Here is a 19,771-nt window from a genome sequence, read left to right on the forward strand (position 1 = left end):
ATATGAAGTATTCCCCGGGGGCTTTCTTACTACCAAAATAAAGCAATTTTCAAAAGAACATGAGACATAAGAGAGTGTGATAATGAAGTGTGACCAAGAAGAGGTGAGGAAGCTGCAAATAAAGTTAAAAAGAATTAAATAGATACTAACTGGACATTCTCCTTGGAGCAGCAAAAGTTTGTGGCACAGGATCATATTACTCTTTTATGGATTCCTTTATGAATAATATTTCTATAATTACAATAGTCCAATACTCCTTCAGAGTAAATATCTAAGGACAAAACATGGAAGGCAGTTACAGGTGGCTAGTTGAATTTAATGTCATAAATGTTAGCAATAAATGATAATATGACTAACCAAAACTGGGAAACAGGGAGGGATAGAGGGGTAGAGAAAGAAGGTAGTGTATTTAAGCAAAAGTCTTAATTTTTCCTAGTAGAAGTCAACAGATACTGTCTGAAATAGATAATCACACAGTAGAGAACTACAGGACTTGATACAGATGTCCTTTATAACTCTTACTCTTACATTTCCCTGGAAGTATTCAACAATGCAATTTGATAAGATAAATAAATTAGAGGTATGAAATTGGCAAGAGGAGGAAAAATGATCACTATTTGTAGATAACATGCTTATGTAAATGTAAAATCACAGAGAATTTTCCAAAACACTTGCAAGCCATAAATTAGATCACTAAGTTTGTAGAACATGTCAGAAATCAATAATATTAATAAAGTGTAAAAAAGACCAAAAATAGCAGTTCAGATAAGTTACCATGAAAAAACTTAACTAGTGTATATAACCCTTATGAGGAAAATTTTAAATCATTTCTGATGGATACTAAAGTGACAACTAGCAAATGGAAACACTTAATGTGGTAAATTAGAAGACTCCATCTCATGAAGATGTCAGTTTCTCCTAAGTTATTTTATAAATGTAGAATGTTCCAAACAAAATACCAATTAGAGAAAACTGATAAAGAAGAGCAGTTATCATTTATACTAGATATATTGTAAAATATGCCATAAAACCTCAATAATTTAAACATTGCGACACTGTGGCATGAATATAGACAGACAAGAGGAAAAGAATAGAGAGCCCATGCATCATCCAAAATAGTCTCTAAAATTAACAGAGAGTAAAGATGATATCTCAAGTCAGTGGGGTGAAAGAGGACTTTTTAACAAACGTTTTGGGGACAACCAAGCAGTGGTGAAATAATATGAAAGAGGATATCTACCTCTCACTGTATTCCAGATAAACTTCAAAAAATTCTAGAAAAGAAATGTGGTTTTAAAAAATTCCATTAAAGCATAATACCAAAAGAAAACATAGACAATATCCTTTAGCACTTTCTAACAGACTCAAAATCCAGACATCAAAAAAACAAAAAAGAGGTATCATTTCAAGTATCTAAAAATCAATATATTTTCAGAGCAAAACATCCTGAGCTAGTCACAAGACAAATGGCAAACTGGGAAAAATATTTCTAACTTATTTTACAGACAAACAGCTCATCTCTCAAGTGTATAAGGAATTCCTAGATGGTACTTAGGAAACAGCCAGTAATCAGTAGAAAAAAAAAAAATGGGCAGAGGATATTAACAGAAAGTTCACAGAAAAATAAGACAAATAGACTTTAAGTGTTTGAAAAGTTGCTTAGCCTCACTTATAATAAGAGAAATGCATGTTAAAATTATGCTAAGATATGAGATTTTATCTAGCAGGTAACAAAAATCTGAAATCTGTGATAAAAATGTGACATGACAGAAACTCATTCATTGCCAATAAAATAGTGTAAATTTTCACATTCCCCATGGAAAGCAATTTAACAATATTGACCAAACGTAAAAATACATTTACTCTTTGACTCAGTAATCCAATTCTAAGGAACTATCCTAAACATACAACTCATATTTACATAATTATATGTGTGCAATATTTTTTAGGTGACATTTATGTTATAATAAGAAATCAAAACAATGTCATTCAGTAAATGAGTAGTTAATTAAAGTGTGGCACAGCCACTGAGTGAAATACTATGTAGCTACCAAAAAAGAAAGATAGAAAAAAGAATGAGAATGCTCTCTGCGTACGGATATGGAAATATCTTCAGAAAAGTGTTGCTGATAGTATGTCAATCCAATATGCTCTACATATGCTTGTTTTTGCTCTCTCTGCATGAAGAATCACTAAAAACATAAATAAACTAATGTAAGTGGCTACCTATGCACAAGAAGCTATACAGTAAACAAGAAACTAATAAAAGTATCTGCCTATGTTCCCAGAAAAATTAAACATAGAATTAGCATACAGTCCATCAATTCCACTTCTACATATATACACAAAAGAACTGAAAGCAGGGACTTGAACAGATATTTATTTATACACCAGTGTTCACAGAAGCTTTCTTCACAATAGACAAAAGATGAAAAGGACTCCAATGTCAATCAATAAATGAATGGTTAAACAAAATATGATACATACACACAATGGAATATTATTTAGCCTTGAAAAAGAACGAAATTCTGATACATGGTACAGTACAGATAAATCTTGAAAACATGCTAAATGAAAAAAGTTAGACACAAAGGGACAAATATTGTGTGATTCCACTTATATGAGGTACCTAGAACAGTCAAATTCACAGAAACAGAAAGTAGAATAGAAGTTACCAAAGGCTGAGGGGGAGGCAATGGAAGTTATTGTTTCATGGGTACAGCTTTTCTATTTGCGGTGATGAAAAGTTTTGGGAATGGATGATAGTGATGGTTGCACATCAGTGTGAATGTACTTAATACCACTGAACTATACCCTAGCATATTAAATTTATGAATTTTATATTATGTATATTTCGCACAATGAAAAAAGAGTGGGACCTACAGAGTCAGGAGCTGGAGGTAGAATCTGCAGGAGTGACACTACTCAACATATACCTTTGGAACTATGCAAATATATGACTGTATTACCTAATAAGAACAACAGATCAATTCTTATGAAAGATCTGGATTTTTCTCTTTGATCATTTCTTTAATTTGATTTTTTCTATATGCAAAATATTGCTTTATTTTGTTTCAGTGTTCTAAGTACCTTCATCAATATTAGATTGTTCAGATAAACATCTCCACACCAGAATACTAAGCAGCAATGATTAAGAATCAAGTGGATCTCTATTTCTTTCATTGCAATGTATACACTCACAGGCTCTGGCCTTCAGGCAGTACTCTCAATTCTGATCTTTGTAGGGCTGGTTAATTGAATGCACTGCATCTGCCTTGCAATCTCAGCCATCTACGTCAGGGGAGGGTGAGAAAGGGGAGAGTGGAGGGCTTCACTTTGTGCCTCACACTCCAAGACCACTTGTCAGAGCAACCCTGCCTTGGGCATGACGGGGTCTTTCCTTTGCCCCTCATTTCATCGGGCTCTTTTCACTTGCATGAGTCCTACCTGTGGCAAGGGAACTGAAGGCCAGGGGGATTAGCAGCAGCAGGAGCAGGGTTCCAGACTTCAGTCTCTGTCTGCAGCTGCCCAGCCTCCTCCTGAACATTTCTGTGCAGTGAGGGCACCCACCGTGGCAGTACCCATTCCACTGGTTCATGGCTCCACTGGCAGAAATTTATCTCTTGAGTAATTGCTACCCATTGGTGCTGACTTTATTTTCTGGAATCAAAAAAGTAAATATAATTCCTCTTCCGTATATAACTTCAGATATTTGAAAACCACTAACGTTCCTCCCACCAATGCATCGCCTCTCTAGGTCCTCAGGGTTCTCCATAGACCTGCATCTTTTTAATGGCTAGAATTCCAGTAACTCCTGAACCCATCCAGCTCTCCTCTCTCAATGTTTCTTGGATCTATAGCCCATTTCCATGGATACACTTTTGATTCCATTCCTACTTCACCTATTTCTTACAAATCTCTTTTCCCCCTTTAGAAATTGAATAGAAATGCGAGCCCAAATGAAACACACCTGTGTGAAGGTTGGTGTGGTAGGCAGTCTTTAGAATGCCCCTCAATGGTCTTCATGCCCTATAGAATCTTCTCCCCTTGAATGTGGGCTGTGCCTAGTGACTTGCCTCTAATGAATGAAATACAGCAAAAGTGATAGAATGCCACTTTGAGGAGGTTATAAAGCATGACATCTTCAGTCTTGCCAACATCTTTTAGGCCCTTCTCACTTGCTCTGATGAGTCCGGCTCTCAAGTGAGCTGCCCTGATGGAGAGGCCCACATGTCCAGAATGAAGGGTACCTCCTGCCAACAGCCATCAAGGAACTGAATCCTTCCAACAACGACATGGGCAACATTCGAAACAAATCTCTCCTCAGCCAAGCTTTGAGATGACTACAGCCCCAGTGTACACCTCCATTGCAGTTTTATAAAAGACCCGAGACAGAGGACCCAGCTAAGCCATGGGCCAGCCAGGATTTCCTGACCTATGAGAACTGTGAAATAGAATAATATATGTTGTTGTTGTAAGTCACTACATTTCTGAGTAATTTGACATGCAGCAATAGATAACTAATTTCAGAAACAAGGACAAAGAGTAAGAACTAATCATGGCCCACGTGAACCATTCACGTACTAAGCAGAGCCAGTCAGAAGAACGAGGATTGACATCCTGCCCCTGTCCCCCTCTACAGGTAGAAATAAAATTTTCCTGATTCCCAGCACTTTGGGAGGCTGAGACGGGCGGATCACCTGAGGTCAGGAGTTCGAGACCAGCCTGACCAATATGGTTATACCTTGTCTCTACTAAAAATACAAAAATTAGCTGGGCGTGGTGGTGGGCACCTGTAATCCCAGCTACTTGGGAGGCTGAGACCAGGAGAATTGCTTGAACCTGGAAGGTGGAGGTTGCAGTGAGCTGAGATCATACCACTGCACTCCAGCCTAAGTGACAGAGCATGACTCCGTCTCAAAAAAAAAAAAAATTACCACCTTAACCATTTTTTTTTCAAAAGGACTTGATTCATGGAAGAAAAACTTTAATTGCTGTTTGAAAAAAATATTTGTGTGAAGCAGAAATTTGTTTCAATAACGTTAGTAAAGAATACATCCTGGAAAGTAGATGAAACTGGATGTAAAATTCTGGCAGCAATTTAATTGGACAGTCCCAGATGGTTAGGCTGAGGATAAACGTCTTGTCTGTGGAGAATTTTGGACGATACCTGGAGAAAGATTACACTGTGCCTAAACCAAATTGAGTTTCTTTCACAAGGGTTGTAAAGTTTCATATAATAAAAGGTTTTTTCTATATGCACTTCAATTTCACAGCAAGAATGGCAAAGAATACCTAAATGCAGAAGACAGCCTTCATGCAATATATCTAACTCCTTGATATAATAACACATACAATTCAAAAATGATTACACTCTCATTATATCTAGGGTTTCTGAAACTACAAGGTAGTAGTTATGGAAAGCATGGCCCCTGGTTTCAACATCTAAAAAGCAGCCACCTCTTTCTATGAGTGTTCTCCTTTTGTGATTTTTTCTTCATTTTTCTTAGTCAACGGTGCTGTTGCTGCTTCTTAACAAAACTGGTAAAAACAAAATTATAATCATTGAACATAATACTCTGACAATCAAGACACTTAAAACCTTCAGTCATCTGGGGCAAAAAAGCACTGTGTAGAACTCTGATTAACAAAGTGGGCTGGGCGTGGTGGCTCACGCCTGTAATCCCAACACTTTGGGAGGCCGAGGCGGGCAGATGAATTGAGGTCAGGAGTTCAAGACCAGCCTGGCCAACATGGCAAAACTCTGTCTCTACTAAAAATACAGAAGCTGGGTATGGTGGCACGTGCCTGTAATCTCAGCTACTCAGGTGGCTGAGGCAGGAGAATCACTTGAACCCCGGAGGCAGATGTTGCAGTGAGCCAAGATCATGCCACTGCACTCCAGCCTGGGCGACAGAGCAAGACTCTGTCTCCAAAACATAAAAAAAAATCAAAAACCTTAAAAAAACGAAGTCGTCATCAGTTTCCTGGCTTGAGGACTTCCACAACTTTCCTGATCAGGTCATCACTGGAGGTCTGATTTAAGTTTGTTTCAAAGCTGATGTATGAAAAATCTGATTCTGGAGTGATGTGAATAGTTCCATAAGTGCCATCCGATTTCGTTCCTTTCATCGACTACCCACAAGGATTGAACAGTGTGGCATCAATGACAGAACCTGGTGTCAGGGCACCAATTCCAGTCCACGTGACATCCTCTGCAGTGACACAGTCTTTCATGGAGAAAGAATCTTCCCTTAACTGCTAGGTCAAACTCTCTCATCAGCATTTCCAGGGTTTGATCTGGCTTACTACCCCACTCTCTGAGAAATCTGGAATATATAAGTACCAACAGTCAGAATTCATATGTCTCATATAATACACTGCTCCATTTGGAAAAATTGCTTTAAGAAACTCAATTTCTTTCTGAAAATCCCAGGTACCTTTAGTGAGAAGGCTTCAAGAAATCCTTAGGAAAATAAAAGAAGCTTTGAATTGAGTGAAATCCATTGTAATCCCTAGCAAGCTTCAAAAGGAGAACCAGTGCTTTTGGCAAGAGGGTGCTACAACATGTCTTCAAAATGAAATGTCTCGACCGGGCACGGTGGCTCAGGCCTGTAATGTCAGCACTTTGAGAGGTCGAGGCGGCAGGAACACTTGAGTCCAGGAGTTGGAGGCTGCAGTGAGCTATGATTGGGCCATTGCACTCCAGCCTGGGTGACAGAGCAAGACTTTCTTCCTAAAACAAACAAACAAACAAAAAGGTATGCCCGCATTCAGATCTGAAAATAGTATGAAACGCCCCAGATCCTTGGTTTGCATTGAGTTGTTTCCAGGAGAACCAGACCTCTAGCAGCTTCTCAGTCCCTTAGGAAAAATGTGCAACTCCCAGTGAACAAACCAACAGCCACAGAAAATCAACTAAATTAAACCTCCTCTCCTGCCATTGCTGTCACTGCTGCAGATGGTTTCAGCTGTGTTACTACAGTTCAGATTGCTTTTTGTTTTGCTATAGTTTTATGTTAATTTTTTTTTTAAAAAAAGGACTCATGAACTTTTCCCAGCTTTTTGTGAGCCAGAGTTGAATGTGAGTCTCTCCGAAATAGAGGCAGATACAGTTTAGTTTCTGGTAATCTACTGCTTTCCCATTACAGAGAGTAGAATAAGCACTAGGCTAATGTTTCTGGCCATTTTATGTAAGCCCATCTGAGCCATGTTTAAGCATCCAGTTTAGTAGTGTTAAGGGTATTCACACTGCTGTGAAACTGATCTCCAGAACATTTTTATCTTGCAAAACTCATACTTTATACCTGTTGAACAATTCCCCATTTCTCTCTCCTCCCAGCCCCTGTCAACCACCATTGTATTTTCTGTTTCTGTGAATTTGACTACCTTAAATACTTAACATAAATGGGAGTATACAATATTTGTCTTTTTGTAACTAGCCTATTTCGCTTACCATATGTCTTCAAGATTTATCCATAATGTAGCATGTGAGAAGATTCCCTTCTTTTTTAAGGCTGAATAATATTCCATTGTAGGTGTAGAACATCTCTTGTTTATCCCTTCATCTGGCAATGGACATTTGGGTTGTTCCCAACCTTGGCTATTGTGAATAATGGTGCTCTGAACATGGGTGTGCAAATATTTCTTCAATATTCTGCTTTCAATTCTTTTGGATATTTGCCCAGAAATTGAAATGCCAAATCATATAGTAGTTCTATTTTTAATTTTCTGAGGAATCTCCATAGAGTTTTAAATGGCAGCTGCACCATTTATTTTCCCACCAACAGTGCAGAAAATTTCCAATTTCCCCATATTCTCACCAACACTTGTTATTTTCTATGTGTGTTGTTTTTTATTATGGTAGTGATCCTGATGGATATGAAGCAATATCTTATTGTGGTTTTGATTTGCATTCTCTAATGGTTGGTGATATTGAACATCTTTTTATATGTTTGTTGTCTATTTGTATATCTTCTTTGGAGAAATGTCTATTTAAATCCTTTGCTCATTTGAATTTTTTGTTGTTGAGTTGTAAGAGTTCTTTACAGATTCTGAATATTAAACCGTTATCCACTATGTAATCTGCAAATATTTTCTCCGTTCCATAGGTTGCCTTTCCACTCTACTGATTGTTTCCTTTGATACACAGAAACATTTCTTGGGTATGACACCAAAATCACAGGCAACAAAAGTAAAGATAAACAAATAGGACTAGAGGTGACTTAAAAAAAAAAAATCTGTCCAATCGTCAATCTATGCACACTATCTGTTTCTCTATCAATCTACTGTCCCACCCTGCCTCACACAAACAATCCATTGGTTACCGTGGTTCTGACAACCTCCAGTCTCTAAACTACAGCTAGCTGATTTACAATCCCCTTTCTTCATTGCTATCATCTGAGAAATTGGGGCTCTCCAGGGCCAGCTTTGGAGACAGTTCCTAAATAGGAACATTTTTACACTGTTGGTGGGACTGTAAACTAGTTCAACCCTTGTGGAAGACAGTGTGGCGATTCCTCAGGGATCTAGAACTAGAAATACCATTTGACCCAGCCATCCCATTACTGGGTATATACCCAAAGGATTATAAATCATGCTACTATAAAGATACATGCACACACATGTTTATTGCGGCACTATTCACAATAGCAAAGACTTGGAACCAACCCAAATGTCCATCAATGATGGACTGGATTAAGAAAATGTGGCACATATACACCATAGAATACTATGCAGCCACAAAAAATGATGAGTTGATGTCCTTTGTAGGGACATGGATGAAGCTGGAAACCATCATTAATTCAGCAAACTATAGCAAGGACAAAAAACCAAACACTGCATGTTCTCACTCATAGGTGGGAATTGAACAATGAGAACACTTGAATACAGGAAGGGGAACATCACACACCAGGGCCTGTTGTGGGGTCGGGGGAAGGAGGAGGGATAGCATTAGGAGATATACCTAATGTAAATGACGAGTTAATGGGTGCAGCACAGCAACACAGCACATGTATACATATGTAACAAACCTGCACGTTGTGCGCATGTATCCTAGAACTTAAAGTATAATAAAAAAATTAAAAAAATTAAAATTAAAATTAAAAAATGCAAAAAGAAAGAAAAGAAAAAGAAGTTGCCTGGTTTGAGTTATCCTTTGCCTAATCTCTTGTGTCCGTTCCACACAACCAGAATCATTTTTCTCTCTTCCAGTGGCACAAAACTGCTTACAGCTGCCTGAAATGCAACAATTAATGTGTGTCACCCTGCTTTGAGTATAACACTCTTTCTTATTTTACTACTATTAGGAGACACATTCATTTAATATTAAAATTTATGATACACTTAGAAAAACAGCACAGTACACTTTTGGATCTTTTTAACTTTTTCTGTTAGAATATTGGCTGCAGCAGATTTTCGTTAGCATTTAAATTAGTCTTTAAAAAATTCTATTCTAAAATGAATTATCTCTCTTATGATATTTACCTAAATTTATCAAACATACCAAAATATGTAACTTCAGCAACAAATGTTGTGTTCCAGTCCCATTCCTCACATTTGTAGGGCCTAAGAATACAAACAGAAGTTCACATACCATATGACTAAGTATTTAAAAGTATAAATCAAGTTAACAAACTATTATATAAAATATGTACAATTGATTTGCATTATTCTCATATTCTGTATTTGCTAATTTGCCTACTAGCTAAAATTCATCTGGAGTCCCAAAATCAGCTCTTAAGTCACTGTTGTGGACATTCACAGACTGTAAAGCAAGGCAAAAATTTTGAGTTGCCAATGCGCATGTTCCCAGCTGAAATGAACAAGGCGAAGCTCTGCCTCCTCCTTTCAGCTCTCATCTGGTAAATGGGTGTCCTTTTTTGGTCTATTTAGTGTCACATGTTTCAAGTTTTAGTGCTTTTTGTTGGTGGTTTTGCTGTTTAGAATGGCCCCAAGTGTCGTGCTGAAGTGCCAGATAGCAGGGTACTGGTCCACCGCCCGTTAGGAACTGGGCCTCACAGCAGGCAGCGAGTGGCCAGTGAGTCGGCAAAGCTTCCTTCATCTCTACTTACAGTCACTCCCTATCGCTCGCATTACCGCGTGAACTCTGCCTCCTGTCAGATCAGTGGTGGCATTAGAGTCTTATAGGAGCACAAACCCTATGGTGAACTGCACATGCGAGGGATGTAGGCTGTGTGCTCCTTATGAGAACCTAATGCCTGATGATCTGTCACTGTCTCCCATCACTCCCAGATGGGACTGTCTAGTTGCAGGAAAACAAGCTCATGGCTCCTACTGATTCTACGTTATGATGAGTTACATAATTATTTCATTATCTATTTCAATGTAATTATAATAGAAATAAAGTGCACAATAAATGTAATGTGCTTGAATAATCCTGAAACCATTCCCCACCCCCAGGTCTGTGAAAAAATTGTCTTCCATTAAACCAGTCCCTGGTGCCAAAAAGGTAGGGGATCGCTGCCATACAGTGCCCCTAACTGCAGGGAGGCTGTGATGAGCTTTATGGAGAACATACAATAGGCAGCGCTCAGACATGAGTGACAGTGCTGTTAGCCCTGAGTTCGACATTAATGAAATCAACAATATATGTTAAATAAGGTGTCTTTGAACAGGAACAGTTTATGTACTCATCAGTTGATAAAAATGCTGTTACCAGGAGCCTAACCATGCATTTCCCCAGGGCAATTGTTCAGTATTTGATAATTCGGTGTTCCTTGTGACTTTATAGGATGCAACTACCACAAATAACAAGAATCAACTGTACTGGCCTCCTACCATAAGACATACACATTCATAAAGACACAATAAAAGAAGATGTGCAAAGCTATGGTTTTTAGATGACTAAAAATTATCTTCTAAAATATCAAAAGAAATATCAAAGAAAATAGACTTTAATTATTATCATGGATATCGTGGTGTCCTGTGAACAGGTTGGCCATGTTTGGATGAACTGTAAAGACACACATAGTTCTTGAGGTATTGTGTATATACTCCATATTTTTTTTCTTGCCTTCATTTCGGCAAAGACACCAATAATGTTGTTATAATAAAGATTTCCATATAGTTTGTTCTATGGTTAAGAATAAACCAAAGAATTAAAAATGTAATTGTATGCAATATATATATTCAAAATATAAATATATTTTTATCTAAGAGCAAATTTAAATAAATACTAAAATTGAAAAATTAAAATATTTATTTTTTAATGTTATCTTTCTTCCAAAATAGTTAGTTTTCTATTAAAACTAAGAGAAAAAATAGAAATTGTGTTACATGAAATCAAAATGTATAATAAAAGTTGTTTACATAGAAATTATGATTAATAAATATCAACTTTTAAAATAAAACTTATTTAAATGAATTAACATTTTAAACTTATTAAGTGTTTTAATAAAACCATTCACAGTTTTAGCTTTCAATATCTATCTAGTTGCCAACATAAAGCATTGGTATCACTCAAGCAACCTCCAGATCTATATATAAATTTAAAATAATATGATTGTTTAACATAGCAAAATGTCTCTTAGCTACTATGTGCAACTATTGAAAAGACCTTGCTAATTCCCAAGTACCTGCAGAACCACAAACAGGAGGAGAAGCAGGAAATGAACGCTGGGCAACACTGAGAAACAGTATTTTGTTGTATAAGAATAGAAGGGTTGGGCCGGGTGCGGTGGCTCATGCCTGTAATCCCAGCACTTTGGGAGGCCAAGGTGGGTGGATCATTTGAAGTCAGGAGTTCAAGACCAGCCTGGCCAACATAGTGAAACCCTGTCTGTACTAAAAATAAAAAAAATTAGCTGGGCGTGTTGGTGGGCTCCTGTAATCCCAGCCACTCGGGAGGCTGAGGCAGGAGAACTGCTTGAGCCTGGGAGGTGGAGGTTACACTGAGCCAAGATCGGGCCACTGCACTCCAGTCTAGGTGACAGAGTGAGACCCTGTATCAAAAAGAATCGATCAATCAATTAATGGAAAAGAATAGAAGGATTTGGCAAATTAATTAACTTACCTTTTCTGTCTCCCAAAAGATCTCACCACTTAAATTTTCCCTATACTCTGGAGTAGTGCTTTTGTCTGTGCTGACAGCAGGGATGCAACCCCAAAATTTCCATAGCATTCAGATGCAGTCATTTACTGTTTCAAGGACATTAGACAAAGATGTTGAGAAGCATATCCCTGGGCCATGAACAATGTTAGCCATCAAAAGGGATGTTTGAGGTTGAGCTGTGGCAGATTTGGGCCCTGAATCTGAGCCTAGTGTCTAAGAAGGTGCTGAGTACTCCTAATAAAGGTAAGAGGGGCTGCATTGAGAAGGAAAGTCGCTGGAAGCATTCCCGATCTCACTGGATCACGGTGCACATTAGGCCATTGGCTGGACACAGCCACATGGACGTCTGGTGACTGTGGCACGGTGCGCTGCATCTGAAGTACCCTCCTGGGTTGGCTACAGCTCTGAAATGAATTAAACCCTTTCTCCTGGTTGAAGCTGAGTTTCCTGCTATCAGCATAGCAGAAGACACTTGCAGCCTTAAGTACAAAATGAGGTAATATTGTGAAATGTTTAATGTTGTCCTTGTGATTCCTGGAGGGCATCTAACTATGGATTCCTGTTCCATTGACTGGCCAAGGTCTAGTGCCTCTTCCAACCTTTTGAATTAATTAAAGAAACACTTTTATTTATTTTTTTGGTAACTGACTTACTTACTCCTTCCACCTTAGACAACCAATTTCTCTTTGTTTTCTAAATATAGCAACATACACTCTTTCCTAGGGCTCATCACATTAATGGCAGCAAGAACAACAATAAAGGCAAGCGTTTCTGGAATGCTTACTAAGTGCCAGGCACTGTTCGAAGCACTTTAAATGTGTGCACGAATTTGTCCTCATAGCAAGCCCAATAGATGGGCACATTTTTACCAGAGAGGAAACTGAGGCACAGAGGAGTTGAAGGGACCTGTCAGAGTAAGGTTACACAGGGAGTCTAACTCCAGTCCGTGTTCTTATGCAATTTGCTACATGATATTATGGGAAACGAAGAAATGGTACTTTTTATGTGCCATAGACATGCTTGGCTTATTTTACAGAAAAAATAGATTTTCCTGCAAATGGGTTGAAAATAATACGTACAAGAAAAAGCATTGTTATGTGTTCACTCACTGCTTTTCCTTCTGGGAGATGATGCTGTTGTCGATACCATTAATACTAGAAGTGCCTTTTATTTAGAACTCCTTATTGGCTTTTTTTTTTTTTTTTTTTTGAGACGGAGTCTCACTCTGTTGCCCAGGCCTGGAGTGCAGTGGCGCGATCTCGGCTCACTGCAAGCTCCACCTCCTGGGTTCACGCCATTCTCCTGCCTCAGCCTCCTGAGTAGCTGGGACTACAGGTGCCCGCCACCACGCCCAGCTAATTTTTTGTATTTTGTTTAGTAGAGATGGGGTTTCGCCATGTTAACCAGGATGGTCTCAATCTCCTGACCTCGTGATCCACCCGCCTCGGCCTCCCAAAGTGCTGGGATTACAGGCGTGAGCCACCGCACCCAGCTGGCATTTTTTTTAATAAAGGGCCTCAGGTGTTCATGTAGAAAAGTGAACAGAAGAAAGAACTCCATGCAACCCATCACTGCTCAAAAATCTGCAAAGAACCTACAAACCTCAGGAATGTGTTTGCAATGCCCTGATGTGTCACATTTCACTGGGCAGGAGACAGTTAAATAATTTCCCCCAAGGTCACCCCTAATGTCAGTAGAAGAGCTGGGCATGGAGCCCAGGTCTCTGGCTCCCCTCCCTGAATTTCAGGAAGCAAACTACACTCTGACATTTAATCAGTGAGACATTCTGTTTGTGTTTAAGCATTCCCTTGCAATATTTGCAACCCAAACCTTGTAGCATGGAGTCAGTGCCTGAGAAACTGGGAAGAACATCTGACCCAAAGCCAAACTGCCAGTCCTAGATGCGGGAAGAATAAAGTTAAATCTAGCCATGTTCAATAAATGATGCCATTAAAAAATCATCTCTGAAGACTTTCTCCTAATCCCCAATGTGAACACAGGTCAAATTACATTATGGTAGATGTGGTCATTATAATAAGGTTCCTGATCCTCAGCCAATGGCCTTCTCTCTTATTTCCAGCATATTCCTTGCAACCAAATTCTAGGACATTCTCTGAGAATTTGCTACAGAGGGATTTAATCTGTACCCTAAAAGGGTACCGTCACACATCTAAAAGAGTGGAAGGCGTGCCATGGATGGCGACCGTCTATTAGCAGGAGGTTGAACTGCATGGTCTATTTTTCAGAACTCTGAGCGCTGAGCCAAGATTAAAGCAAGCGAACTGTCATGAAGGATTGGTGTTTTAGGCCTGAGGCTTCTTTGGTTTCATCTTGTCTACAATTATGGAAAGGCCTACATCTTGCCTGTTCTGGGTGGAAGAACAGACTGAAAAACGTTTACTAGCTTTACAAAACAGCTACATTTCCCTCTTGTTTTTCAGCCCCCGCTCTCACCCCGGCTTCGCCTTGGAGATGATCCTGTTAATTCAGTCCTGAAAAAGAACTTTCTTTCAGAACAGCTTCTTCCTGGTGCTCTCACTCCTTGACACTGGCCAAGGGTCCTCTTTGCCTCCAGAGAATGGATCCATCTTCCCCTACCATGAAGACCATGAGAAGAAACATGGAGACACCAGGAGGCTTCAGTTAGTCTCATATTGGAGTCTTTTTGTTTTCACATAGACTATCTGCCAGGTTTCTGACTCTTTGTATCCCAGGAACCTTTTCTGGAGTCTTTATCACTGCCTGACTGGACTTTGGGCCCCGAGATATGCCTTCCTGGGTCTGTGGAAACTCACTAAGCCCTGAAAGACTGGTGGACTTTCTCATTCATCTGATTCAGAGTGAATGTATCTTGTGCATGTGAAGTCCCAGACTGGGCCACTCTTGGTATATGCTGTCCAATCTTAACACAGTATTGGTGAGCAGGAACCACCCATATTAGAACATAACTAGAAACCCCATCATGGGCTCAATGATCCCCTGTCAATGGGTGACAGTCACTCTGTGCCAGACTGGTCTGCCTGACACCACAGAGCCCACCAATGTGTGATCCATTGTATGGAAGGCATGCTTCAGACTGTCCCTTCAAAGCTCCTTTGTAGTCCTTTAGAGATTGTTTCAGTGGCCTTCCCTGGAGTGTTCTAGTTTGATTCTCTTTGTCTTCTCTGTTGGATGTAAGGTCAGTCTGTAAGCCTCCGAAAGCATATGATGTGTTTTTCACTTGAATTTTCTACTAACAACACAGCCCAGACAATTTGCTGCCCAAACATGATAGAATTAAATAATAGTTTAATGTTTCTTATTAGCCATATGATTCTCATCTACTAAAAAAGATACATGTATTAGTCCGTTTTCACACTGCTGATAAAGACATACCCAGACTGGGCAACTTACAAAAGAAAGAGGTTTAATTGGACTTACAGTTCCAGTGGCTGGGGAAGCCTGACAATCATGGCGGGAGGCAAGGAGGAGCAAGTCCCATCTCACATGGATGGCAGCCCGCAAAGAGAGGGAACTTGTGCAGGCAAACTCCCATTTTTAAAGCCATCAGATCTCATGAGACTCATTCACTATCACGAGAACAGCACAGGAAAGACCCACCCCCCTAATTCAATCACCCCCCACCAGGTCCCTCCCACAACATGTGGGAACTATGGGAGCTACAAGATGAGATTTGGGTGGGGACACAGAGCCAAACCATATCAATACCCAAATTGTTCATTCTGGGAATCTCTCTCTGGTGCTCTAGTGTGTGCCCTTCCCTCTCTCCCTCCCTCCCTCTCTTCCTTCCTTCCTTCCCTCCCTCCCTCCCTCCCTCCTTCCTTCTATCCTCCCTTCCTTCCTTCCTTTTCACAAATTGAATGTCACCTATTAGTCAGGTACTGAGAGAAGAGTCATTTATAATACTAGGCAATGAATGTTATAATAGAAGCAAACATGTGGCTTAATTTGAAAGACCTCATACTTTTTAACTTAAAAAATTAAATGTTAATTTTATAAGAAAATATAATTACTTGTTTAAATCATGATAAATCATTTATCTTAGATAATTTACATTCTCTGTTATGTTTATTAATTATGTTCATGGGCTGATTGAATTAAAAGTTGCTATATTACAGGCCAACCTATTGCTCGATAACAACTAAAAGTAATACATTCATCTACGTATGTGTATATCCTAATAATTTATACAATTTCATGTCTACAGACTATATTTATCTATTTATACATACATATGTCTTTACCCTAATATTTAGAAAGAAACCAAACCATCGTTAAACCACACATATATAGAGATAATTATAAATAGGTAAAGACATAATGTTCCTTTGAAGGTCACTACCATGGCCTCAGTAATCATTAAAATGATTCAGTTGATGCTATTTGTTAAATGCTCCTGATTCTGACAGAACATCCAAAGTGCACTCATCAGTAATCAGAAGTTCTGGACGACTTTGCCAAGGTTGTGTCACGGTACATGGAGATATGGATGGTGGAATTTGAGTATTAGTCTTCTGTGCTTGATCAATATGGTAGAAAAAGGGTATATATATTTATCTAAATAAGTATATATTATATATATTTATCTAAATAAGTATATATTATATATATTTATCTAAATAAGTATATATTATATATATTTGTATATATAATTTATTTATGTTTATACATATGTGTGGTTTTAGTGACTTTTCTTTTATTGTTGCTATTATTTGCTTTGTTTTAAATAAAGTTCATTCATGAGCTACACAGTACATCCAAGACTGACTCACCTAAATGATGCTGTAACTTTCAGCCAAAAGAGCAGTCTTTACATTTTCCGAATTCATTTTCTTGTTTTTCTTCAACGTGTGGGGTTTTTTTGGAGGCCAGGGTAAATAATAGCAAATTAAAACTTTGTATTTATTTGTAACTTTGTATTTGCATTTATTCCTCATAAATACATTATTTTTAAAAATCTAAGCATCCAATGAACATTGGAAATAGTTCAATGTTATCATTTTAAATGTGGAATATATAAGTAAAGAAAATGTAATTACTTATTTAAATCATCATACATAATTTATCTATTTATAGATAATTTATAATTTATCTACTATATGAATTATACTTAAATCTTTAACAATTTTTAATAATCTAGCAATTGTAATACTTCATGATACATGAAGTTTTGTATTTCAGAGAATAAATAGTATTAATCATCTGAAAATATTTAAGAAGAAAAGTTGAAAAAAATTCGAAGAGAAATGTAGTACTTTCTGAATAACGGGCTTGTGGAATGTTTCCTTTTTTCCTTTTTTCTTTTTTTTTACTATTATCAAGGTAGTAGCTGTACACAGTCAAAGAGTAATATATTTTATAATGAAAAACATGTTTCCCACCCCGCTCTTTCCCACACCCTCAGAGACAATTCATATTGCTAAATAACATATTTTCTCCATAATTTCTAGATTTATCACTTTTAGGCCATTCTCTCTTGACTTTCTATTACAGTAGATCAGGACCTGGCTCTCTTACATTACTGTCACCTTCCTTCCACTCTTCTCATTTTCCAATAAAGATAAAACAAAATGTTTGTTTAATCAATATTCAGCAATGACAGTATCTTGATTCTATAAATACTGCTTATTTCTGAGCCAAGATTATATTTTCTTACTCAGACAACTTTTGAGGATTTTTTTTCTAATGCTGTTAATAATCACCTTACATTTTTATTGCTTCGTTTTCTGTGTACCTAATTCTTCACCAGGGCTCCAACAGAGTCAACCATTTGTGTGTTCATTCAACAAATATACTGCTAACACCTCTATGTTGGGCACCATTCTAGGTTCTACAGATTCATCAGCAGACGAAAGAAACAAAAACCCCTGCTCTTTGACAGTTTACATTCTAGTGGGGGAAAAGTCAACAATTTAAAGTAAACATAATGACTTAGTAAGTATTATTATTTTTAGAATATAAAATGTGCTCTGGGAAGATATCACGCAGGTTATAGATGGAGACCAGGGCAAATCAATGAATCTATGTCCATGCTCAGTAGGCAGTAGGAGAGTGAAAACCAGGAGTGCTGAGGGAAGGGCTACAATTTTAAATGGGTTGGCAGTATGGGCCTCATTGAGGTTCAAAGTGAGAAAAGAGTTAAAGGAAATTAAAAAGTGAGCCAGGTAAGTGTGAAGGGCCGAGGCAGGTGGATCGCATGAAGCCTGGAGTTTGAGACCAGCCTGGGACACATAGTCAGATTCCATCTTTACAAAAAAAAAAAAGAGAAAGAAAGACAGAAAAAAAGAATGGAGAGGATTGTCCCATATCCCATATCAAGAGAATATCTATCTAGGACAATGTGGGCCCTGAGGAAGGGGCATGCTAGGGTGTTCAAGAACCCGCAAAGGGGCAATGATTGCCAGGACAGAGTGAGGGAGAGCGTCTGGGGTCCATTTTGTCTGTCTTTATAAAGACTTTAATTTTTATCCTGAGAGGGGCTGAAAGGTTTTGTTTTAGCTTCAAACAAAAGTTGTTTCATCTGAAGACAGTGAAATCTGCCTTTTATCTTAACAGATTATAGCTACATCCAGTGGGTTTAATGGATAGATAATAACCAGTCTATATTACAAGTGGCCCAAACCCCCAAAAGTTCGTGCATGCCATGCGTGAGATCAGTAGCTCCGATGGGAATAGCTGAATCATTCACCCATGCATGTTTTTCCATACTAAAGTTGGCATCCCAGTTATCTTCCCTAGGTGCATGGTCTCTAATCTGATGTCAACATCACATTCGTCATTTCTCTCCTCTCTTTCTGAAGGATGCAATCCCAAACATACGCACAGTTATTTTCTTCTCAGCACTGACCTTAGACTTACTCTTCATAATGGAACTCATCAAAGACAAATCATACTCTTCAAGAAGCAACAGTGATGAAATGTGTTTCAGACTGCCCTTTAGAACAAAACAAAAGCTGCTTCTCTTAATGAGGTAAACCTTTCTCCAGCTCCCTTGCTTTAATTAGTGGTACTACATATATTAAAAGCTGTTTGTACAGGACATAGAGTCAGTGTTACATAAATATAGAATCATGAGGAGACCAGCAGAAAGGTATAGCAGCAAAAAATTTGCCTTCTAGCTTTTCAACATTTTGGTTAATTCAACAAGCAATCTTTGCAGGGTATTGTCAGAAAAATGCCAAGACTCCATCAAATGCTACCTCTATTTCTGCCACTCCAGCTAACCCCTGTAATCCTGTGGCCACTCACTCATGATTTGTAGATCATTTACTCCAGCTTTCAGAAGATTAATATAGGTTGGTTTTGCAAAAGTAAGTATGTGACAAGGTGGGCTGCAACAAGAATCAGCAGTCCTGGTTCCAACCCTTGCTCTGCTAAGAAACAGAGCCCTCTTTCCACCCAGAAAGCAGAGTACGGTTGACCACCCTCCCTCCAAGCCCACAAAAGCACAATCCAATTACCTGCCCTGAATACTATGAGCTTCTGTGAATACACTCTCAGGGACAAGCTTAGGACTTCATGTTCTCAAAACAATTAGTCCCAGTGACTCCTGGGAAAGAGGTTATTTGTGAGGCGATTTGCAGAAAGGAAAGATTTGTTCAAAATTGGTAGTATGATAATGCACACTGAATGCTACAACTGAAATAATCATATTACTTATTTCAAACAGAAGCCATTTCAGTGGCACTATACGTTGTC

At 38.4% G+C, this 19,771-nt stretch overlaps 1 pseudogene; it reads right to left on the bottom strand.

The window, feature by feature from the left end:
* Positions 1-5,979: 5,979 nt before the first annotated feature.
* The window catches only part of LOC100458289 (S-adenosylmethionine decarboxylase proenzyme 1-like), a 70,140-nt pseudogene continuing 56,348 nt past the window's right edge, over positions 5,980-19,771 (bottom strand).

This window comes from Pongo abelii, chromosome 5, assembly GCF_028885655.2.
Source record: "Pongo abelii isolate AG06213 chromosome 5, NHGRI_mPonAbe1-v2.0_pri, whole genome shotgun sequence".
NCBI lineage: Eukaryota > Metazoa > Chordata > Mammalia > Primates > Hominidae > Pongo > Pongo abelii.